The sequence below is a fragment of the Pholcus phalangioides genome, unplaced genomic scaffold, assembly GCF_987345545.1.
Source record: "Pholcus phalangioides strain wild (caught in Gottingen) unplaced genomic scaffold, Ppha-v1.0 ptg000024l_1, whole genome shotgun sequence".
Lineage (NCBI taxonomy): Eukaryota > Metazoa > Arthropoda > Arachnida > Araneae > Pholcidae > Pholcus > Pholcus phalangioides.
The window spans coordinates 30,163,452-30,184,217 of record NW_028301616.1 but is presented as its reverse complement, the minus strand read 5'-3'; the positions used below and the strand labels follow the sequence as shown (position 1 = coordinate 30,184,217).

The window sequence follows — 20,766 nt, the reverse complement described above, 5'->3', positions numbered from 1 at the left end:
ACCTGACATACTTTATCAAATTTTTTAAATTTTATAAAATATTTTTTGTCAATAAATTTACATAACGGAATGCATTTTTTAAAATTTTGTCTTCTAAAGTTTTAAGAATTCACTAGTAATGAAGCCGTGACTTTTAAGGGGGTCTCATACCTTTTAACTAGGTGAAAAACTATGATCTCTCATAGGAATAACATTAAAAATATTATTTTACTATTGATTTATTTCAATTTTTTTAAGCATGTTCTTGATTATATGTGCTATCTTATGCCGGTATGAAGTTTTACATGACTCTGATATTTAGTTTTTTGTAAATTTTTAAAAAAATTCATTATAAAACAGCTTGCGCGTATGATAAAATATCATGACATCGATGTAATTGAATAAAAATTGATTCAAAATATAGAGGAAACTGTTCAATTCATGAATTCATGAAATGAAGCAAGAGGTTGAGATTTCATTGAATCAATCCTATTTGAAATTAAATTTTAAATTTAAAAAAAATTTAATTTAATTTCAAATGAGATTGAGAGCCAATGAAATCTCAACCATTTGCTTCATTTTATGAACTGAATAGTTTCCTTTATATATTCAGGGTGTTGCCTTGAAGCGGCGACAAACTCAGAGGAGTGATATTAGGCATCAAGACGAACAAAAATTGCGTTCCAAAAAATGTATTTTTTTCAAAATTTACAGAATTTGCATCCAGACGAACAAAAATTGCCAATGAACAAATATATCAAATAATTTCATTTCAAAAATGTAATTTTTTGAAAATTTACAAAAAAATAAGTGACCAAGGTATGTAAAACTTCATATCACCATAGAATAACCCATACAATCAGGAACACGCATCAAAAATTTCAAATAGATCAATGATTAAATAGTATTTTTTATGGTATTTCTATTAGAGCATAGTTTTTCACCATGTTAAAGGGTACGAGACCCCTTTAAAGTAAATTTTCAGATCTTGCGATTGATTCCAAGCCTTGGCATATTCTTTGTTTCCTGAATTTAAGGGGGATCTTAATTAGTTTTTAGGGACATTTTACTAATTCATTTCAATGGGTAACGTTGTCAAATTCGCGGAGCAGCATCAATAGAAGGGAGGGAGCCTCAGTACAACACGAAACACCCATAATTCTGACAGCATAGATACGTTAGGGCATATTTTCCCAAATTTTTTGTTCCATCGCCCCCTTTAACATTTTTTTGTTCTCATCTTCCCCAACTCAACAGATAAGTTCATCGTCTCAATAGGGTTGGGGACCCTATATTTAGTATAGGGCCTATACTAAACAAATAGCTTCTACCTACCCAATCCCTTGGACAATTCCCAAGGAGAAATGCTGCGTTTGGGCCACATATTCATCAGAACACGAATTCCCTCATTTCCCAATTCGTTAGACACGGGGTCCCCAAACTGTGCTCCATGCAGCAACAAGTACTCTGCTGAAGATTTCTTGGTGCTATGATAAGAAATCGGAGATTAAATTTAAAAAAAAATTTAAGCCTCCATACGATTGAATGAAGCATAGGGCGAATACGAAACGACGAATAGGACCATGACAACCCACACTGTATCAATCGGGAGACACATCGCAGAAGGACCACGGGAACCACACTCTATCGGGAGACGTACATATCAGAAAGACTATGGGAACCACACTCTTTCTATCGCGAGATGCACATCAGAAGAACCACGGGAACCACACTTTTTATCACGAGATGTGCATATAAGAAGGCCCACGGGAACCACACTCTACCTATTATAGGAGGACGTTCATATCAGAAAGACCACGGGAATCATACTCTTTGTATCGTGCGATGTACATATCGGACGGACCACGGGAACCACACTGTTCTCATATCGCGAGATGGACATAACAGAAGGTCCATGGGAACACCCACTATCGCGAAATGTACATATCAGACTGCATTTTACCAACGGCCATACCATGCTGAAAATACCTGTTCTCGTCCGATCACCGAAGTTAAGCAGCATCGGGTGGGGTTAGTACTTGGGAGGGTGACCACCTGGGAACACCGCGTGCTGTTGGCATCACTTTTCTGCCTCTTTTGAGGTAACGGAATTAGTTGCTTTGCATCAGTCCGGGGTTGTGAGCGTTTCTATCTACATATCTGAAGGACAACGGGAAGCACACGGTTTCTATCGCGAGATGTACGTATAAAACTGACCACGGAAAACCCCACTCTCCATCACGAGATGTACATATCAGCAGGACCACAGGAACTACACTCTTTTTACCACGAGATATGCATATAAAAGGGTCCACGGGAACCCCACTCTACCTATCGGAGGACGTTCATATCAGAAAGACCACAAGAATCATACTGTTTGTATCGTGAGATCTACATATCAGACGGATCAAGGGAACCATACTCTTTTCATATCGCGAGATGGACATAGTAGAAGATCCACGGGAACTGCGCTCTATCTGTCGGAAGATGTATATATCAACAAGACCACGGAAACCACTCTTAGTATCGGGAGACAGAAAGACCACTTGAACCACACTCTTCCTATCGCGAGATGTACATAGCAGAAGCACCACGAGAACGACACTCTACACTATTTCTATTGCGATATGTTCATGTCAGAAGGACCACGGAAACCATACACATTATCGCGAAATGTACGTAGAAGGATCACGAGAACAACTCTCTTTGTATCGCGAGATGTACATAGTAGAAGGTCCACGGTAACCACACTCTACCTATCGGGAGACATTCATATCAAGAAGAACGAAAGACCACGGGAATCATACTCTTTCTATCGCGAGATGTACATAGCAGAAGGTCCACGGGAATCATACAATCTTCCTATCGCGAGATATGTATAACAGAAGCACCACGGAAACCACACCCACTATCGCGAAATGCACATAGCAGAAGGACCACGGGAACAGCACCCTTTATATCGCGAGATGTACATAATAGGACCACGGGAACCACACTCTACCTATCGGAAGATGTACGTATCAGAAAGACCACGGGAACCACACACTCTTTCTATCGCGAGATATACATAGCTGAAGCACCATGGAAACCACACCCATTATCGCGAAATGTGCATAGCAGGACTACGGGAACCACCCTCTTTGTATCGCGAGATGTACATAGCAGAAGGCCCACGGGAGCTACTCTTTTTATATCGCGAGATGTACATAGTATAAGCACCACGGAAACCACACCCACTATCGCAAAATGTACATAGCAGAAGGACCACGGGAACAGCACCCTTTATATCGCGAGATGTACATAGTATAAGCACCACGGAAACCACACCCACTATCGCAAAATGTACATAGCAGAAGGACCACGGGAACAGCACCCTTTATATCGCGAGATGTACATAGTATAAGGTCCACGGGAACGTGAACGTCTATCGGGAAATGTACGCATCAGGAGGACCATGGGAACTGCACTCTTTCTAACGCGAGATGTACATAGTAGAAGGACCACGGGAACCACACTCTACCTATCGGAAGATGTGCATATCAGAAAGACCACGGGAACCACACGCTCTTTTTATCGCGAGATGTACATAGCTGAAGCACCATGGAAAACACCCATTATCGCGAAATGTACATAGCAGAAGGACTACGGGAACCACCCTCTTTGTATCGCGAGATGTACATAGCAGAAGGCTCATGGGAACCACACTCTTTTTAGTAAAAGCACCACGGAAACCACACCCATTATCCTGAGATGTACATAGAAGGGCCGCGGGAACCACACTTTTTATCGCGAGATGTATACATCAGAATGACCACGGGAACCACACGCTTTCTATCGCGAAATGTGCATATCAGCAGGACCACGGGAACTACACTCTTTATATCACGAGATGTTCGACGCACAAGGACAATGTACATAGCAGAAGGACCACGGGAACCACACTCTCTATTGCGAGATGCACATATCGGAAGGACCAGACCGTCGTGAGACAGGTTAGTCTTACCCTACTGTTGACAGGCTGGGCTTTCCAGATCGATACAGTGGGGCAGTGGGGGTAGAGTTCAGCTTGGTGCACGTTGCACCAAGCCCTGGGGTCAGCTGCTTTAGCTCTGTAGCTATAGCTAAAAACCATGCGACGGACATTAAGAGGGTTGGCATCACCCCTCTTATCACTCTCGCCGGCTCTCGACTCAGGAATTTATTTCCTGTCTCGCCCGTCGGTTTGTACTGAGCGGAATGGCGACGTCTGTTCTACAATTACTTGTATGGCTACAAGGCTGGGACAGGGGCGTTTCACACGGATATCAGAAGGACCACGGTAACCACACTCATTCTATCGCGAGATGCACATATCAGAAGGACCACTGAAACCATATTTATTCTATCGTGAGATTATATCAGAAGGGCCACGGTAACCATACTCTATTGAGAGATTTTTACGCGATTAATTGTTATGCAAAATGAAAACCTCGTTAAGTGAGATCGCGTAGAGCGAAGAATGCCGATAACTCGAAAACAGGAAGATGAGAAGAAAATTGCACATAAGTGAAGAGGACCGGAATCCGTATCAAAGTGAAATCGATTTGAAACGCTTCTGGGTAACTAAAAGGGGGGTGGAGGAGAGACGAGATTACGAATATAGATCATGATACGAACTTTGAAAGTAGTTACGGGGAGGAGTGTCAATAGGTAAGAGTATAGAGTTGAATGTATGGAATAACGCTGTGTGCGACTGGAAGTTGATGTCAGGCTTGTGCAAATATGCGTGCTGAACTGTAAGCCTATCACTTCTTGAGGGTCGGATAGTGTCTGCAAATTAGAGCGAAAGTGGCACTCCTGCCCCGTAAACAAGAACGAAAGTAATTGCAACCCAGGCGTTCATACGAACACAATTGACTGTGCATGTAAGCAAGCAGTAGCGAAAACGGCTGTCCAAGCCCTTCGAACTAGAACGAAAGTGGCTGTCCAAGCCCTTCGAATCCACGAAAGTGCTAACCCGGGTGGAAGCAAGGAGGTGCCAAGCAAAGGCTGTCCAATCCCTTCAAACCAGAAAGGAGGTGCCAGCTCGAACAGAAGGGGCAGTCCAAGTTCTTCCGAAGCAGAATGAGAGTGCAAACAAGATTGGAAGCGACTGTCCAAGCCCTTGGCGAAAGTAATGAAACGAAGATTGTTTGTCTTGCGGCAACTCATTGGTTACCGTGGGGCTCTGTTACTTGATTTAGGGAAGTATTTTTTTCCGTTTAAATGCGGTTTCACGAGAAACCCCACGAAAAATTAGAACAATGTTTTAAACTTCAAAGGCAATATAAAAAAAATGTATTGGAAAAGTAAGATCTTAGACATGTGAATGCTTTCAGTGTTCTTTCAATCCACGTAAATAGAAATCAATGTAATAGGTAATATGACATGAATGCGCTCTCCACTTGTTAATACAAGATGTTATACTATCTTGTATAATAGGTAATAGTTGTTACGCTGTCTCTGAGAGCTGCTAAAACCGTTCAGAGTGGCCGTCGCACATGTACGAGGTGTTTCACTTTCAATCCCATTTGATAGAGTAGAACTTGAATATAGCAAATCGCCAGCTGAAATTGTGATTGTTTCATCCTCACGAAAATTAAAAAAAAATTTTACACAAATGGAATTGCGTAAAAAATTTTTGAAAACAAATTTTTGCACTCATTCACAAAAGAAGTTTTCTAATCAAAAATTTTAAATTCGCAAAAAAAAAATCAAATTGAAAATTTTGCATTTATTTGCAAACACGAACTAAACTAACCACACAATCCTTTTTTTTTTTCCATTTGTAATTACAAGGCTAAGTACATTTATTAAGTACACTGTACACATAGTTAAAACTCCCAGAAGTCAATAAAATTATTGCATACTGATTTCTGTATTGCATACTTGAACTCTTCTATACTGATTTTTGCTTCAAAAAAGTGTAAATTATCAAGATGTTCGTGGAAAAAGTAGTAAAAAAATCTGTCTCCGCATTTATTCATGGAAAATTTCGCATTTGCCGAATCGGTTTCGTAAATACGAAAATCACGTACACACACAAACAAATCCGACATTAACGTATCTAATTTGCTCATGCAAAAAACAACATGATCCAGGATTAATTAATAATTGCGAGAATCCCCGGAATGGCAACAGGATAGATCCCTATATCGCATCATCATCATCATCATCAGGGAGTTCAATCATTAATTCCGATCCTTTCTCTTAGAAATAACTTATTAACGTTTGTAGAGATCATTAATAAATACTTATCTGTACTACTCCTCCGTATTAATGGATAAGATGGAAACAAAAAAAAAAAGCGCAACGAAAACTATATATTTCATGTTCATAAATGATGGACATGATTAAGGGTGAAGGAAGGAGTCTTTAGTCCCCTCCCGGAAATTGAGATTGGATTAGGAGATAGATATCTGGATAAGAGGATAAGGACAATGGGGAAATCTTACAAAAGGTTACCCGAGACTGATAATTCCATTCTTATAGGAATCTTTACCCGAAATTTTCCTATTAAAACATGAATGAAAACAATGTTGACAGGTAAATCTTAAATCTTACATCGGGGGTGTTCAGACTTTTGGAGAATGTGGGCCACTTCAATGACTTGTTGTGGGCCACTATTAACCGGCGCAGCATAGAAATCACCTACTCCCCCCTTCTTCAAAATGCCATATCTTTTTTTAATGAAGGAAGCTTTCTTCCGACTTTCAGCAGGAGGCACTTTCTCCCCTGGAAGACCTGTTAAAAACCCACCTGAAAGTTCAACTTTAAGCGCTGCCTTCTGTTGAAAGCTTCCGAATGTTCATATTCACCATATTTCTAACTCAAAAAGTTTATACAATCCTATAAGACAGGGCTGAACTCCCTGAGGTCAAGATAAAAAAATTCCACAGTGAGGAAAAAGCAACCCACGCATTTGTGGCACCAGAGTCTGAAAAGGTTAAGCAGCCGGTGGCATATTTCCAGATTACTCGAATGACCCGTGGCACATTTACGGATCAAGTGGTCCGCGGCTCTTGCATATTACAGCTGCGCATTTACGGATAAAGTGGCTCAAGACTCTTGCAGATTACGGCGGCATATTTACAAATCTCTAAACTGTCCCGCGACCCGTTTACAAATTACTTAAGCAGCTAGCAGAGCACATTCCATATCACTTAAGTGGCGCGCATGCGGCACTCTTCGAAACCAAGTAAGCGGCCCGCATTCTGCAAAAAGTAAAGCAACTTGGTCTTACATGAAAATGAAAACACTATTAATTATGACTGGTCCGATTAGTCGATTAATCGGGTCGGTTAATCGATCAATTGTTAATCGCAGTTGAAAATTTGAGGTGAGTTAATCGACTCGATCAATCCGATTAAAGTTCTATTAAAATTTGAGTAAAAAGTTAGCAATTTGACTTGATTTTTTTATTTAACGAAACCGATTAAATATCCTAAAATATTTTACCAATGTACATTTTCGATTAGTGGCAGGCCCGTAGACAGAAATTTCGTTCGGGGAGGGCATAGTGATAGAACAATAGATTTGGCCATCTTTCCCCCCCCCCCCTTTTCTGGTCATTTTCTCACATTTCGGGCGGGGGCGCTACGGCCTTGATAAGTGGTCTTACAACCTCTGACAATAAAGTTCGGTGAATGAAGTCAGAACGGCCGATCTGGCAACACTGGCGAAGCAAAACGCTGCACATGCGTAGCGGCAGCTGTTGACCATCTGCCGCCACCGTTGTTCAGTTGAGCGTCGTTTGTGTTCCGTGAAAGACTTGTTTTACAAAGTGCTTGTTTAGTGCATTGGTTCTTAACTGAGAACAGGAAAATGAACGAACAAGGTACATTGAAATTTTGACCCGTTTAATGAAACGTCTACGCAGGGTACGACCTCAGTACGCACAACAAGGTTCATGGTTTCTCGTTCACGACAATGCTCGTCCTCACACAGCCAATTATCGTCAAACAGTTCCTGGCAAAAAAAGGGGGTGGTGCAAATTGAACATCCACCATACTCGCGCCAGATGAGGCTCAATCCTGCAGACTTCTTCCTATTCCCACGACTCAAACTCGCTTTGAAAGGAAAGAGATTTGACGATATTCCTGACATCCAACGAAACGTGACGAGGCTTTTGAACTCCATCCCAAAAGAAGACTTCTTGCAAAGTTTCCAGGACATGTATAGGAGATCTCAGCGGTGCATAGTAATGGGAGGTGACTATTTCGAAGGACAGTATAAGGTAACTATCGTTAACATTTCATCTACGTTAATGTTACAAGACTATTCACCGAACTTTATTGTCAGAGGTTGTATTTAAAAACATTTGAATCGATATTTTGATGACATTTTTCGGCATTGGGAAATGCAAGTCCATTCAACGAAAAATTGTGATCGAAATTGAGATTGATGAGAGAACGCAAGACCAAAATTTATTTTCTCCTCTATGAATAAATTTGTTCGTATTCTTGGAAGTATCAGTTTCTCTCTCTTTACAAGCACCATTTTGGGAGGAGTTTGAAGGGAAATAAGTAAAAGTATGATTAAAAGCACTTTCGAAGTCACAGTAACTAACCTTAAGTGATCGATTTAAAAAAAAACCACAAGATCTAAATCAGTGTTTCCCGAAGTGGCAATATTGGGCGATGGAATAGTCCAGGGGGAGATAAAACTACGAGTATATCATAGGAGACTATGGGCTTGTTTGAGTTGAGGAGCGATGAGAGAAAAAAAATTTGTGAAGAAGGGGGCGATAGGGGACGACGACGACGACGACGACGAAAAAGTTTGGAAAACTATGATCTAAATCAGAGTGATTCCCAATGTGGGCGTTAATGCCCCCGGGGGACGATGGAATGTTCGAGGGGGGGGGGGCGGTAGAAGCTACGGGTATAACATAGGATCCTGTGAGTTAGATTGCGTTAGGGGGTGATAGGAGAAAAACAATTTCTGAAGAAGGGGGCGATGGGACAAAAAAAAGGTGGGGGACTATGATTTAATTGAAGAAATTCCAGATTTTTAACGAAATAATGTTCAGCATATATACGGGTACAGTAAAACTTCTCTTTTTGCGGACAAGTTGTCCGCAAAAGAGAGCTAAAAAGAGAGCAAAAAAAAAAAAAAAAGCCCGTCGGAACAACCAGGGGGGGGGGGGGTGACCGTTAACCAGAGATTTGAAATGTATTTTATTATGCAATGGGAAATTATTATTTGGCCGTAAAAGAGGGGTGACCGCATCTGAGAGATGTCCATTAAGAGGGCTTTTTACTGTATTAAATTGCTTCAAGTGGCAGCCTTAATTTCTTACTGTATTCCTATACTTGTTTACACCCAGCTAATCTGTGCGTGATATGAATAAACTACATATTTATAGCATCAATTAATATCGTATAATTACGAAAAATATCCGATTAAAATTCGATTAATCGATTAAAAAAATTTTGTGATTAACCAGCTATATAATTTCGATCGATTTCCAACCCTAATATCAATACATTAAACCAAAAACATCGATTATAAAAAATATTTTCATATATATTATTATCCTGTTATATTCAACACTAACGTTAATGGATTCCGACAAGGATTTCTTTTAGCCCCCCATAAAAATTCAAACATAGGAATATTTACTTGATCCGGATTAACGTCAAAAGCAAATGGATAATATCCGATAAAATGTACGTTTCCGAAATATCCATTTGTAAAAAAGTAATGGTCGGGTTTTATCCCGAATAAAATAATAATAAACATCTTACACACAGGCGCCATGAAAAATTTTCTCCTCTCAAAATATCACTAAATTCCTTAAATATTTTATATTAGAAATGCGTATTCACCGGGGTGAAAACTACGCCGCTTGGAATTCCTAGAAAATTCTCAGAAAGTGGTTTTTTCTTCTTCTTCTCTCCATTAAAATTTGGAATTTGACATTTTTGTAGCGGAACATTAAGAAATGAAATCCTAAAGAATTTCAAAATGTTTGAAATGTTTCTATTTCTGTTTTATTTGCGGGTTTTAGGTGTATAAGTATTTTCCTCTAAAAGTATTTATTTCGAAGTACATTGGAATAGATTTGGATTTTTTCCTCCGTAATACTTATGTAAATTTAACCCTACATGTCAAGATTATTTTCTTAATCTGGAAAAGTTTCGATTTTCTGGATTTTTATACAAGTGTTTTTGAAATGTGATGGATTTATGGGAAAGTAGTGTTTGGTTTTATTAAATAACTTTTTGAAACGTTTGTTCTATTTTTGGTTTTTTTTAATAGAAATTGTTTCAATGTGGAAAGAAGTTTTTACTTTTGTTTTTTTATGGGATATTTTTGAAACATGTTAAGATTGATATGGGATTTTGTATTATGTAAAATTAAGAAATAGGTTATTATATTTTTAAAATTTTTTACATTATTTTCACAATTATTTTTTACAATTTTTTACAATTTTTTTACAATTTTTTATAATTTTTTACAATTTTTTACATTATTTTTAGAATGATTTTTTACATTATTTTCACAATTATTTTCACAATTATTTTTTACATTATTTTTACAATTATTTTTACATTATTTTCACAATTATTTTTACAATTATTTTTTACATTATTTTTACAATTATTGTTTACATTATTGTTTACATTATTTTTACAATTATTTTTACAATTATTTTTTACATTATTGTTTACATTATTTTACAATTATTGTTTACATTATTGTTTACATTATTGTTCACATTATTGTTTACATTATTGTTTACATTATTATTTACATCATTGTTTACATTATTTTTACAATTATTTTTTACATTATTGTTTACATTATTTTCACAATTATTTTTACAATTATTTTTTACATTATTGTTTACATTATTTTTACAATTTTTTACATTCTTTATTTTTTTTACGAACTTTTCTTTCTTTTTAAATTTTTTACACAACAAATTTATGAAACGTTTTTTTTACAATTTTTTTACATTCATTATTATTTTTTACAAATTTTTCTTTCTTTTTGAATTTTTTACACAATTTTTTTATGATTTTTTTTTTACAATTTTTCTTATGCGCGTATCTGATAATTTTTTGTACATTATTTAATGACAGTTATATATTACGTAATGTAATATTTTTTCCTGAAATAATTCAATAACACAGTTTTTTCAATGATTCAATAGTAATGATTTTTTTACAAATTACGTAATAATTTTTCTGACAATTCAGATTTTTAATCACAAATTTTACTCATAATTTAATGATAGTTTCATATTCATGGTTTAACAGTTTTTTTTATTTTTATACAGTAAAACCCCTCTGAACGGACACCCTCTCAGATGCGGTTACCCCTCTTTTACGACCAAACAATAATTCCCACTTGTATAATAAATGTACGAACTTCAAACCCCTGATTAAGTCGCCCCTCTTTTACGGACGGATTTTTTTTGCCGCAAAAGAGAGGTTTTACTCTATTTTAATGATTAAAGGGAAAAGTTTTTCCCCCTTCAAATAATTTATGATAAAATAATTCTTTTAATTATAAATTGTTCTGATAATTTTTTTCAGTATAATTTTATTTTAATTGTAATTTCTATTCGGGTAAATTTACATTTTAATATTTTGCATGTCTGTTGAGGGGGAGAGAAGTCATTTCTTTAAAAAGTCTCAGTTATTCGACTTGCACATTTATACGACGTTTTGCCTTTGTCTCCTGAACGTGTTACATGCGGGGTCAACTGTATACGGTACATTCCAACATACGCCAATTCGTTGAAACAGTGTTCTTCACTACTAAAGCACACGTGCACCTCGTCCATACTCCTTTGCGCAACTTCTAAGCGTATGGCAACAGTCTCGTTACATATGGACAAGAGTTCCTCGGGAACAAACTTCACGTTAGGCACACAGTGGAACCCCCGTTTATACGTCGCTCAGTTTATGCGACTTTCACGTTCATGGGACGTTTGGCTTCGGTCGCAATTGGTTCCTGTATATTTCAATGTAATTAAAATAATTCATTTATTCGACGTAAGAAACCTCAGTTATTCGACGCTTTCACTTCTACTCCAGAACTCCAAATATTTTGAAAAAAAACCCGTCATTTATATTCATCAAATGCGCACAACTTTTGTATGCAGTGAAGTCGCGTTGCTGCGGCAGTTTTTCCAGCATATTTTCCACCACAGAAGCTATAAATTTTAGGGTGATTGCTGACGAAAACGAAAATAAGCCAGTGAACTGGCTGATGGCTATTTAGAGTAGAGATTTAAGTGATTTGTTTATTGCTTGTTTCTGAGAATACGCAGGCGCAGCGAGCCTCAAAGAAACGGGTTTCAATTGTTCTGACGGCCATATGTTACTTGCAATTTTTTTCCCTCCCAGTTTTCAGCATTTCCCCCCCCCCCAGAGGAGGAAGAAAGTCGACATTGTAAGCATTTGGATTTATGATATTTTGTATGTCTGTTGGGGAAGAGAATTCATTTCTGTAAAAAGTCTCAGTTATCCGACTTGCACATTTATACGACGCTTTGCCTTTGTCGCCTTACGTGGTACACACGGGTTTCCACTGTATACGGTACATTCCGACATGCGCCCAATTCGTTGAAGCAGTGTTCTTCATCCTTTCTTTACTACTAAACCATACGTGCACCTCGTCTATATTCCCCTGCGGAACTTCTAACGAATTCGCACATGATGGAATGTGCGTGTACGCAGTGCCGTCTTAACGCCTTTTAACGCCCGGGGGCCTCATGAGAAAAGGGGCCACTCAAAAATGAGATCTGATTAAAAATTATGTAGAATCTACCAGATAGGGCCTCAGAAAAACCACTTGGCCCGGGGGCCCATGATGCTCTTAAGACGGCCCTGCGTGTACGTGTAGTGAACCTAAAGTGACGTGTGTTCCTGTGTATAATGTTTGTTAGGGATCATTCAAGTATTACGTCAGCATTGGGGGGGGGGGTTTCTGGATTCGCTGACTTTTGATGACAGGGGGGGGGGAAGGGGGGTTTGAAGATTACTTACGTCATCAACCACCCCTTTTTGAAGATATGAAATATTCTAAGCTGCTGACGAAATTTTGTTGACATGGGGGGAGCGGGGGGGTCAATGTTTTGCTGACAAGGGTGGGGGAAGGGGGTCAAAAATAGCTGAAATCTGCTTGCGTAATACTTGAATGGCCCCTTATGTGTAGTGTAATAAGCAAGAGTGAAGTGTAATGACTGAATAATTGTGCCGTTGTAAGGTGTGTTGCTGTCTGTGGCGAGACTTTTTAAGGGGGAGATCGGCTCGCATTTGCACCTCGAAGTTGGGAACCACAGAAACCCCAGTTGAACCGACCACCACTGTGGCGACGGTGGGTGACGAACCCGGGTCCTCGATATGACCACTCGACCACCACAGTGGCTCATCCTTTCTGTACTTGCTTTCACGGACCGCAGTAAATGAGAGAAATAATTTGCCAACCAGCGAAAAAAAAAATTAATAACAGGAAGAAAATTCCTAAACCTTCTGACCTATTTCATATTACAGTCGAATCTCGTTTTAACGAATACCGTTATAGCGAAAAAATCTCGTTTTAACAAACACTTTTCTAATCTCTCAAATAAGTTAACATGGAAACAATACAAAAACCTGGAATTCCTTTATAACGAAATTTCGCTATAACGAAGTTTCTACGGTCTCTTGAAGTTCGTTATAACGGGATTCGACCGTATTTATGCTGTATTAATATATCGTCCCCATGATGTAGAAGCACGAATGCGCAATGTCCTTGGGGAAAAAAAAAAGAACGTGGGAAATGACGTTTGAATGTTTGCTCTGCCCATGTCACTCTATGGAAGTTATTTTCCTAAAATAATTAAGGGTCAAGCATTCGCGTTTCAGGCAAAACTTATACAGTCGAATCCCATTATAACGAGAGACCGGAGAAATCACTTCGTTATAGTGAAATTTGGTTATAAAGTAATTCCAGGTTTTTTGCATTGTTCCTATGTAAACTTATCTGAGGGATTTGAAAAGTGTTCGCTAAAACGAGTTTTTCGCTATAACGGAATTCGTTAAAACGAGATTCGACTGTACATCAAAATAAGGTATTCAACCAGCTGATTGAAAAAAAGAAATGAAAATTTGCACATTCGTGCTTCTAGCATGAGGGAAGGACGATATGTAAATGCATAATCGGCTTCGATTTGAGAACCCTGCTGCCACCTACCAAATGAAATTAAAACTGTCTGTATAAATCATAAAGTAAAATTGGTTATTGATTTCAAACCGGTGCGCAGAATGAAAATGAACAATATGTAGCATGAAATCATAATCATATTATTTTTACGCCGGATGCTGGTACCAATTTTATGTGCCAATGTATCGGTTACTTTGGTTTTGGTGATTGCGAAAAGTGAATCTGTGACAAGAAAAAAAATTATTAACCGGTATTATGGTGCATAAAATTTTCACAATATTTGGCATAAAACTTTAAACAATGCAATGTTACAACATACTGTTCATTTCCATTCCGCACACTGGTGTGAAATCAGCAACTAATTCTATTGGACAAACTGAAACAAATAGTTTTGTCTTTATTTGATAGGTGGCAGCAGTTTCTATTTTATGCAATATTTTATGCGCGTTTCGCTACTATAGCAAAAAAAAAAAAAATATCGGAAAATATATACTGTATACATGCTACGGTCAATGCGATACCGGTTATTATACATACTTACCAATCGTTTTGGTAAGTTTGATAAACGTATCGTTTTTTTACCGAAGATAATGCGTAATACCCACAAGCGTTGTTGGTAAATTTGATAAATATGGAAAAAATTTCAAATGAGTCTGGTATGTGTGATGAATATAGTCGATGATGAATATATAGTCGGACTGCCCCAATATAATGATTACAAATTTTACGATCGTTCCCGATACAATGATACAATTCATTGTATACATGTATGAATTATCAGGAATAATATATCGTATAGTAAGATTCATCATGTTTACCAACAGCGTGACGCTTGAGTATTATTATTCATAATCACCAGTAAAAATGTAAAAAAGTGATAATTTTTTAGTAAAAATTTAGTAACGTCGTTGGTAACTTTCAAATTTACCAACAACGCTTGGGTACTATGCATAATCCCCGGTAGAAGTGTTAAATTTAGTTAAAATTCATCACTTTTCTAAATGCTCGTCGGTTATGCATAATAACCGGATTTATCACAATTACCGTGCCATATACGTTCAATGCGTTAAGGAAATACAGTCGAATGCGATTTTAACGAATACCGTTATAGCGAAAATCTCGTTTTAACGAACACTTTTCACATCGCGCAGATAAGTTTATATATAAATAATGCAAATACTCGGAATTTGCAAATACTCGGAACTTATAACGAAATTTGGTTATAAAGAAGTGTTTTCTCCGGTCTCTTGGAGTTCGTTATAACGGGATTCGACTGTATTAGTAATTCCGATTTTGAATTCTTCGTTGCCCATGGGCAGACTTAGAGGGGGAAACTCGTCACATCCCGTTATCTGTAATTGGGGGAAAAACTACTAAAACTGGGCTATATAATATTTATTATATAGTCTCTCTAACATTTAACTTCCATTTCTGACCACCCACAATGTTCTGTTACAGAACGAAATATTATTCACTACATATATATTCAAGTGAACCCTAAAATCCGAGTGAAACGACAGGCTTCCGAAGGTCTAATTGGACCATTTCTTGAAACATAACCGTATAGAGTAATATTAATAATAATAATAAGTGATGGTGGCGTTGCCGGAAGGTTAATAGGCGGGCAATTCGTGGTAAAACGATAGCCCTAATTCACTTCCGTTCTTCGAGCTCGTTTAAGTGCATCCCAAACACATGTGCATCTTGTTTTGCACACTCACAGAGATCGATACATACATATACGCGCGTAACAGATACAACAACTCTCATCACAAGTAACTGCAACTTCGTGGCCCCTCCATTAACATTTCGGTTCCGATTATTTATGTATCATTCCAGCGTCCATTACTCATATCATTCACAAATCCGTTATTAATTGAATTATAACTTTTGCACATTAACCGGTACAACATGAATATGCATTTTAATAATTCATGAATTGTATGTAGGTGGATAAATCCCATAAGCTGGAATATTTGGCATAATTTTGCGTAAATCCCTCACCGTTTGAACAGAATTGAGAACAGTTTTTGATGGAGATTTTGCCACCTTAAGATCGTCTTGGTGAGGTACGGGGGAGTGGGGGGGGGGGGGGGGTCGCAAAAATAGCTGTATACAACTTTGAAGTTAAATGATGAGCAAACAGTTAGCTGTGCACTGTTGACTGTATTATCATTCGTGTAAATTCCGATTCGATTTAGTTACAAGGTTCGCCTATACACGGCAGTGGAGTCTAAAAGACGGAATTTGAATCCTTTAAATACAAAGGCTATGGCCATGGCCCCCACAAGGGGTGCGCCGCCAAGGCTCCAGCCCTGGGGTCCGGGACGATTTTCAATTTTTTTGCTTTTTCACGCTATAAATTCATCATAAAGGGGCCCGTGAAAGTGTGATCGGGGGCCCCGCAACAGATCCCAGCCTAGGGGCCCTGCTCCAGGATGTGCGGGCTATGGCATGACAAGATTCATCTCTCCTCACATCTTTTGCAAGATATCCAAGCTTTTCCATGTTCAAATACACATGAAGTCCCGGAACTTCTCCCACCAAGATTAGGGAAGTGATAGTACACGTGTTCAAAGTGTGCACGACATGGGGTGGCCCTTTAATCAGTACACTACCGGATAACATCGTTTCCGAAGCGGCCACCGATAGTACATGTCTGGGCAAACAATTTTTCTAATGAAACCCAGGGTAGCAACCCACTTGTTCTGGGGATACGTACACCTCCCCTCCTCCGACTTCAAAGTCGCCAAAATATGGCAACTTTGCTCACATCATGAGCAGCGACGGGGAAGTTTAATGCACGTTGTGAGAGGGAAACCGGAGTGACAACCGGAGTCGAGCGTCATAATCATGTGGAAGCAGTCGCTGCACAAGTGAAAGTTTGTACGGAAAAAATATCGGAGGATATTCCGCATGATCTTATGTGAACGTGACCCATCCAACGCCTGAAACTAGTGTTACCACGAGAATTCGCAGCTCTGTCCTCTTCCACCTGAAGCGAAACCTCCTATACTGCGTCTACAGAAACCGGGTTTTCTTCGAGGACGAACAGCCAACGATCCTGTGGTTTCAAATTTCGTTATCGTACTCCGAAGGTTTTAACATTGATTGGACCTTTTCGAATCCTCTTCCAATTTCCGTAGAGCAGTTACTGCGGAATTGCTGTTTTGGTGAGACAATTTTAACAAGAAAGCGCGGTCTCGTAAACTTATCGTCATTGCAAGCAGCAAATACATTGAGAAACAAGGTCTCCGCGAATGTTTCTAGGTTTTAAAAACAGCTACTGCGTGACATCACACAAATTTACATGTTTACTACAGGTATTCAAAGGTGATACGCCCTCTAGTGGCAACATGTGAAATTGAGCCCCCCCCCCCCCCCCGAAACAAATAGCACTTCAAGAATTCCTCCACAAAATTTCACACTTTTCTTTGATGATTGGTTTCAGCTGTAGGCTGCTTTAAAATAGAGTCGCCCTGTACGTGAAAAACCGGGACATTTTTGAAAAAAAAGTCGAGACAGCCAAAAAAAAACAGAAAAACCAGGACTGTCCCGAGAAATACGGGACGTATGGGGGGGGGGGGTTTCCGATTTACTGACTTTTTGAGTTAGGATTCAGAGGGGCAGAGCCGATGACGAAATTTTGCTGACTGTGGTGGTACTAACGGGGGTCAAAAATGGTAAAAATTTGCTTACGTAATACTTGAACGGCCCCTAAGTACCGTGTTGAAAGTCTTCCTACTCATGCTGAAATGTGCAAAGCGAGAGAGAGAAAATTGAAAGATTATATATTCTATTTCGTTAAATTTTTGATTACTTAAAGAAATCGGGACAAACAGGTGCCTAGAGAACCATTTAGTTAACCCTAAAATATCGGTACATAATGGCAACATAAGATTCCCCCCATTAGCTATTATTTTCCATAACAATCGTTATACAACTAGAAAAATTTCCATCAAAGGTTAATTGACTCCTAAATGATTCCATGTATTGAATTTTCCGTCATTATTCAAGAAGCGGAAAGTGATTTTCTCGACAGTATTTCACAATCCAACAGTTTACGGTACGGCATTCAATATACCACAGACAGGTACCTTTTCGAGATTCGTCCACAGCACACCACGCAACGACATGATCATAATTATTCTGCGGGGAAGACAACAAACACCAAGCAAAACAAGTCCAGAAATTTCCCAAAGGAGAAATTCCCGATTTCAAAATGGCGGGGAAGGAAAATCCTTCGCCGTGTGGCAGGTCATTTACAATATTGGTTACTTCATAGGTTATGCAATTTTTTTTTTTTTTAGCCCCACCACCGCCAATACAAAATTTCGCAATTTCGTTATCGATGCTGTAGTAAATTTCCCAAGATGATTGTTAAATAGACTTCTATACCAAAGCCCCTAATATTTACTGCTTTATATTTTTTGTTATTCGGTGGTACTAACTGTGGAGGAGGGGGGGGGGAAGGGGGGGTTCCATGATTATTATTGGAGGAGAGAAATGATTATTTTTCACATCGTGTTTTATATCGCTTCCATGTGATTAAGTTTCATGGCAACATGTTACGTAATATGTATGCTAATGTCAGCATGCTCATTTTACGTTATAACTTTCTTTTTTTTATGACATGAATGTCGCTCTCCACTTGTTAATACAAGAATTACAGAAGACTGGATGTTGTGAAGATATTTGTTACTTGAGATGTTAATTTTTTTTTTTTTTTTTTTTTTTTTTTTTTTTTTTTAAGGAAGGAAAAAACTCATCTCTGCCTCTACCGGGAGTCGAACCCGGGTCCCTCGATTGCCGGACGAGTGCTCTGACCACTAAGCTACAGAGGAGATAGAGATTTTTTTTTTTTTTATATTATATACGCTCTAGCGAAGGAAAATCTCTATCTCCTCTGTAGCTTAGTGGTCAGAGCACTCGTCCGGCAATCGAGGGACCCGGGTTCGACTCCCGGTAGAGGCAGAGATGAGTTTTTTCCTTCCTTAAAAAATTAACATCTCAAGTAACAAATATCTTCACAACATCCAGTCTTCTGTAATTCTTGTTTCTTTTTTTTAATGGCGTGGGGTTTTATTGGTTTTTAAGTAGGCCCCTATCATTTTGCATGAATTCTATCGTTTCGTGGATGTATCGAAAAGATAGGCCAGTGTTTCTCAACATTTTCAAGCCCGTGGCCCTCTTCGGACAATATTTTCTTCGCATGCTCCCCCGTCTTATACAGCCCCCCCCCCTCTTCCACACTACCATCCAGGACCCTTTATACTTACCGGATTGAAAGCAATCAAAAACTAAATTTATAATGAAGAAAAATTTTTATAAATAAAAGCAATATCTCTGGAACCCTGGGCCAGACACTGATCGAGAAGGTGGGTCCGTCCTCCCACCTGGGTGGGTGACCTCCTTCCCAAAAACCGAATTATTTAAGGAAAAATAGGTTTGAGATGATCCAATGAACCTACACCAGTGATTCTCAATCTTTGGAAGCCCCCGGACCCGTTGATTTCTTTTATGTGAGTGGAAGGCCCGATCATACGCCCGCCTAATGGGGTATAAATGAATCGGTGAGCTCTCTCTTCATATTCACGGCCCGGTTTGATTGATGTCAGGGCCCGGCGGTTGAGGAAGTCTCTTGGAATTCTTTATAACGGGATTCAACTGTATGTAGAGAGACGAAAATGAGGGGAGGGAGTTTTGTTGACTCCTTTAGGAAAGGGGGCTTCTCAAACTTTTTTCGGCGCCTTCTTTTCCTAATTAACGCTTACTCGCGGTTCCCCCCAGAGCAGTGTAACCAAAAATCACTTCGAAGAACCATTGTTAGCGTCACCACACCGCGGCGCCCCTAACAAAAGTTGGTGGAGCACGAGTTTCAGGACCCCCTGTTCTCCCAGGGTCCGCATGATCCCCCACACCCCCTCCTTCGTAGTCCTGGGATATTCTAAGGAATAGCCACGGGTGAATATCAAATAGAAGGAGAGCCATAACAATTGATTAAGAAGAATTTTCCAAATAAAATAATTTTTCTTTACTGATAAACCACACACCAATACTCCGATGGCGTATATCATGATCCCCCCACCCCCGCGGCCCTCTATAGTTAGTACAAACATGCAAGGCACCGCCGCCACCCCTTCTTGAGGGATGTCACAGTCTAGAACAAATTAACAAATTTTAATTTTGGGCTTTTTATATCCACCGAAAATCGGTTTGGCGCTCCTAATAAAATCTCGGGACAAGGACAAGCACGCATTTTGACGCTTGCTTGTAATGTTGAAGGAAAGGCTAAAGGGGTCGAACTTTTGCCCTCTCTCTGGTTCTACGCTCGGGGCTCCAGAACCAACTCCGACCCCGCTCTCAGTTGCGGCCCTGTCCCGGAAGGGGTGTGAAATGTGAAAGCATAGGGGGAACCCGAATACTGGGCAATTTTATCACATGAGCCTACCTGCTAGGGCAGATGGATAGGGAGCCTCATACTGACAAGCCTCTATGCAAGACAATTTTTGCCCTCTCTCTGGTTCGACGCTTGGGGCACCAGAACTGCCTCCACATTCCCGCTCTCAGTTGCGGCCCTGTCCCGGAAGGGGTGTGAAAGTATGG

At 39.1% G+C, this 20,766-nt stretch overlaps 1 protein-coding gene and 1 non-coding gene across 2 annotated transcripts in view; one reads left to right on the top strand and one right to left on the bottom strand.

The window, feature by feature from the left end:
* LOC149069202 (uncharacterized) overlaps positions 1-20,766 on the bottom strand; it is a 67,843-nt gene that overhangs the window by 15,205 nt on the left and 31,872 nt on the right. The window lies entirely within an intron of this gene.
* LOC149069203 (5S ribosomal RNA) lies at positions 1,941-2,059 on the top strand. The gene has a single exon (XR_016195166.1). It is a non-coding gene; the product is annotated as a 5S ribosomal RNA (ribosomal RNA).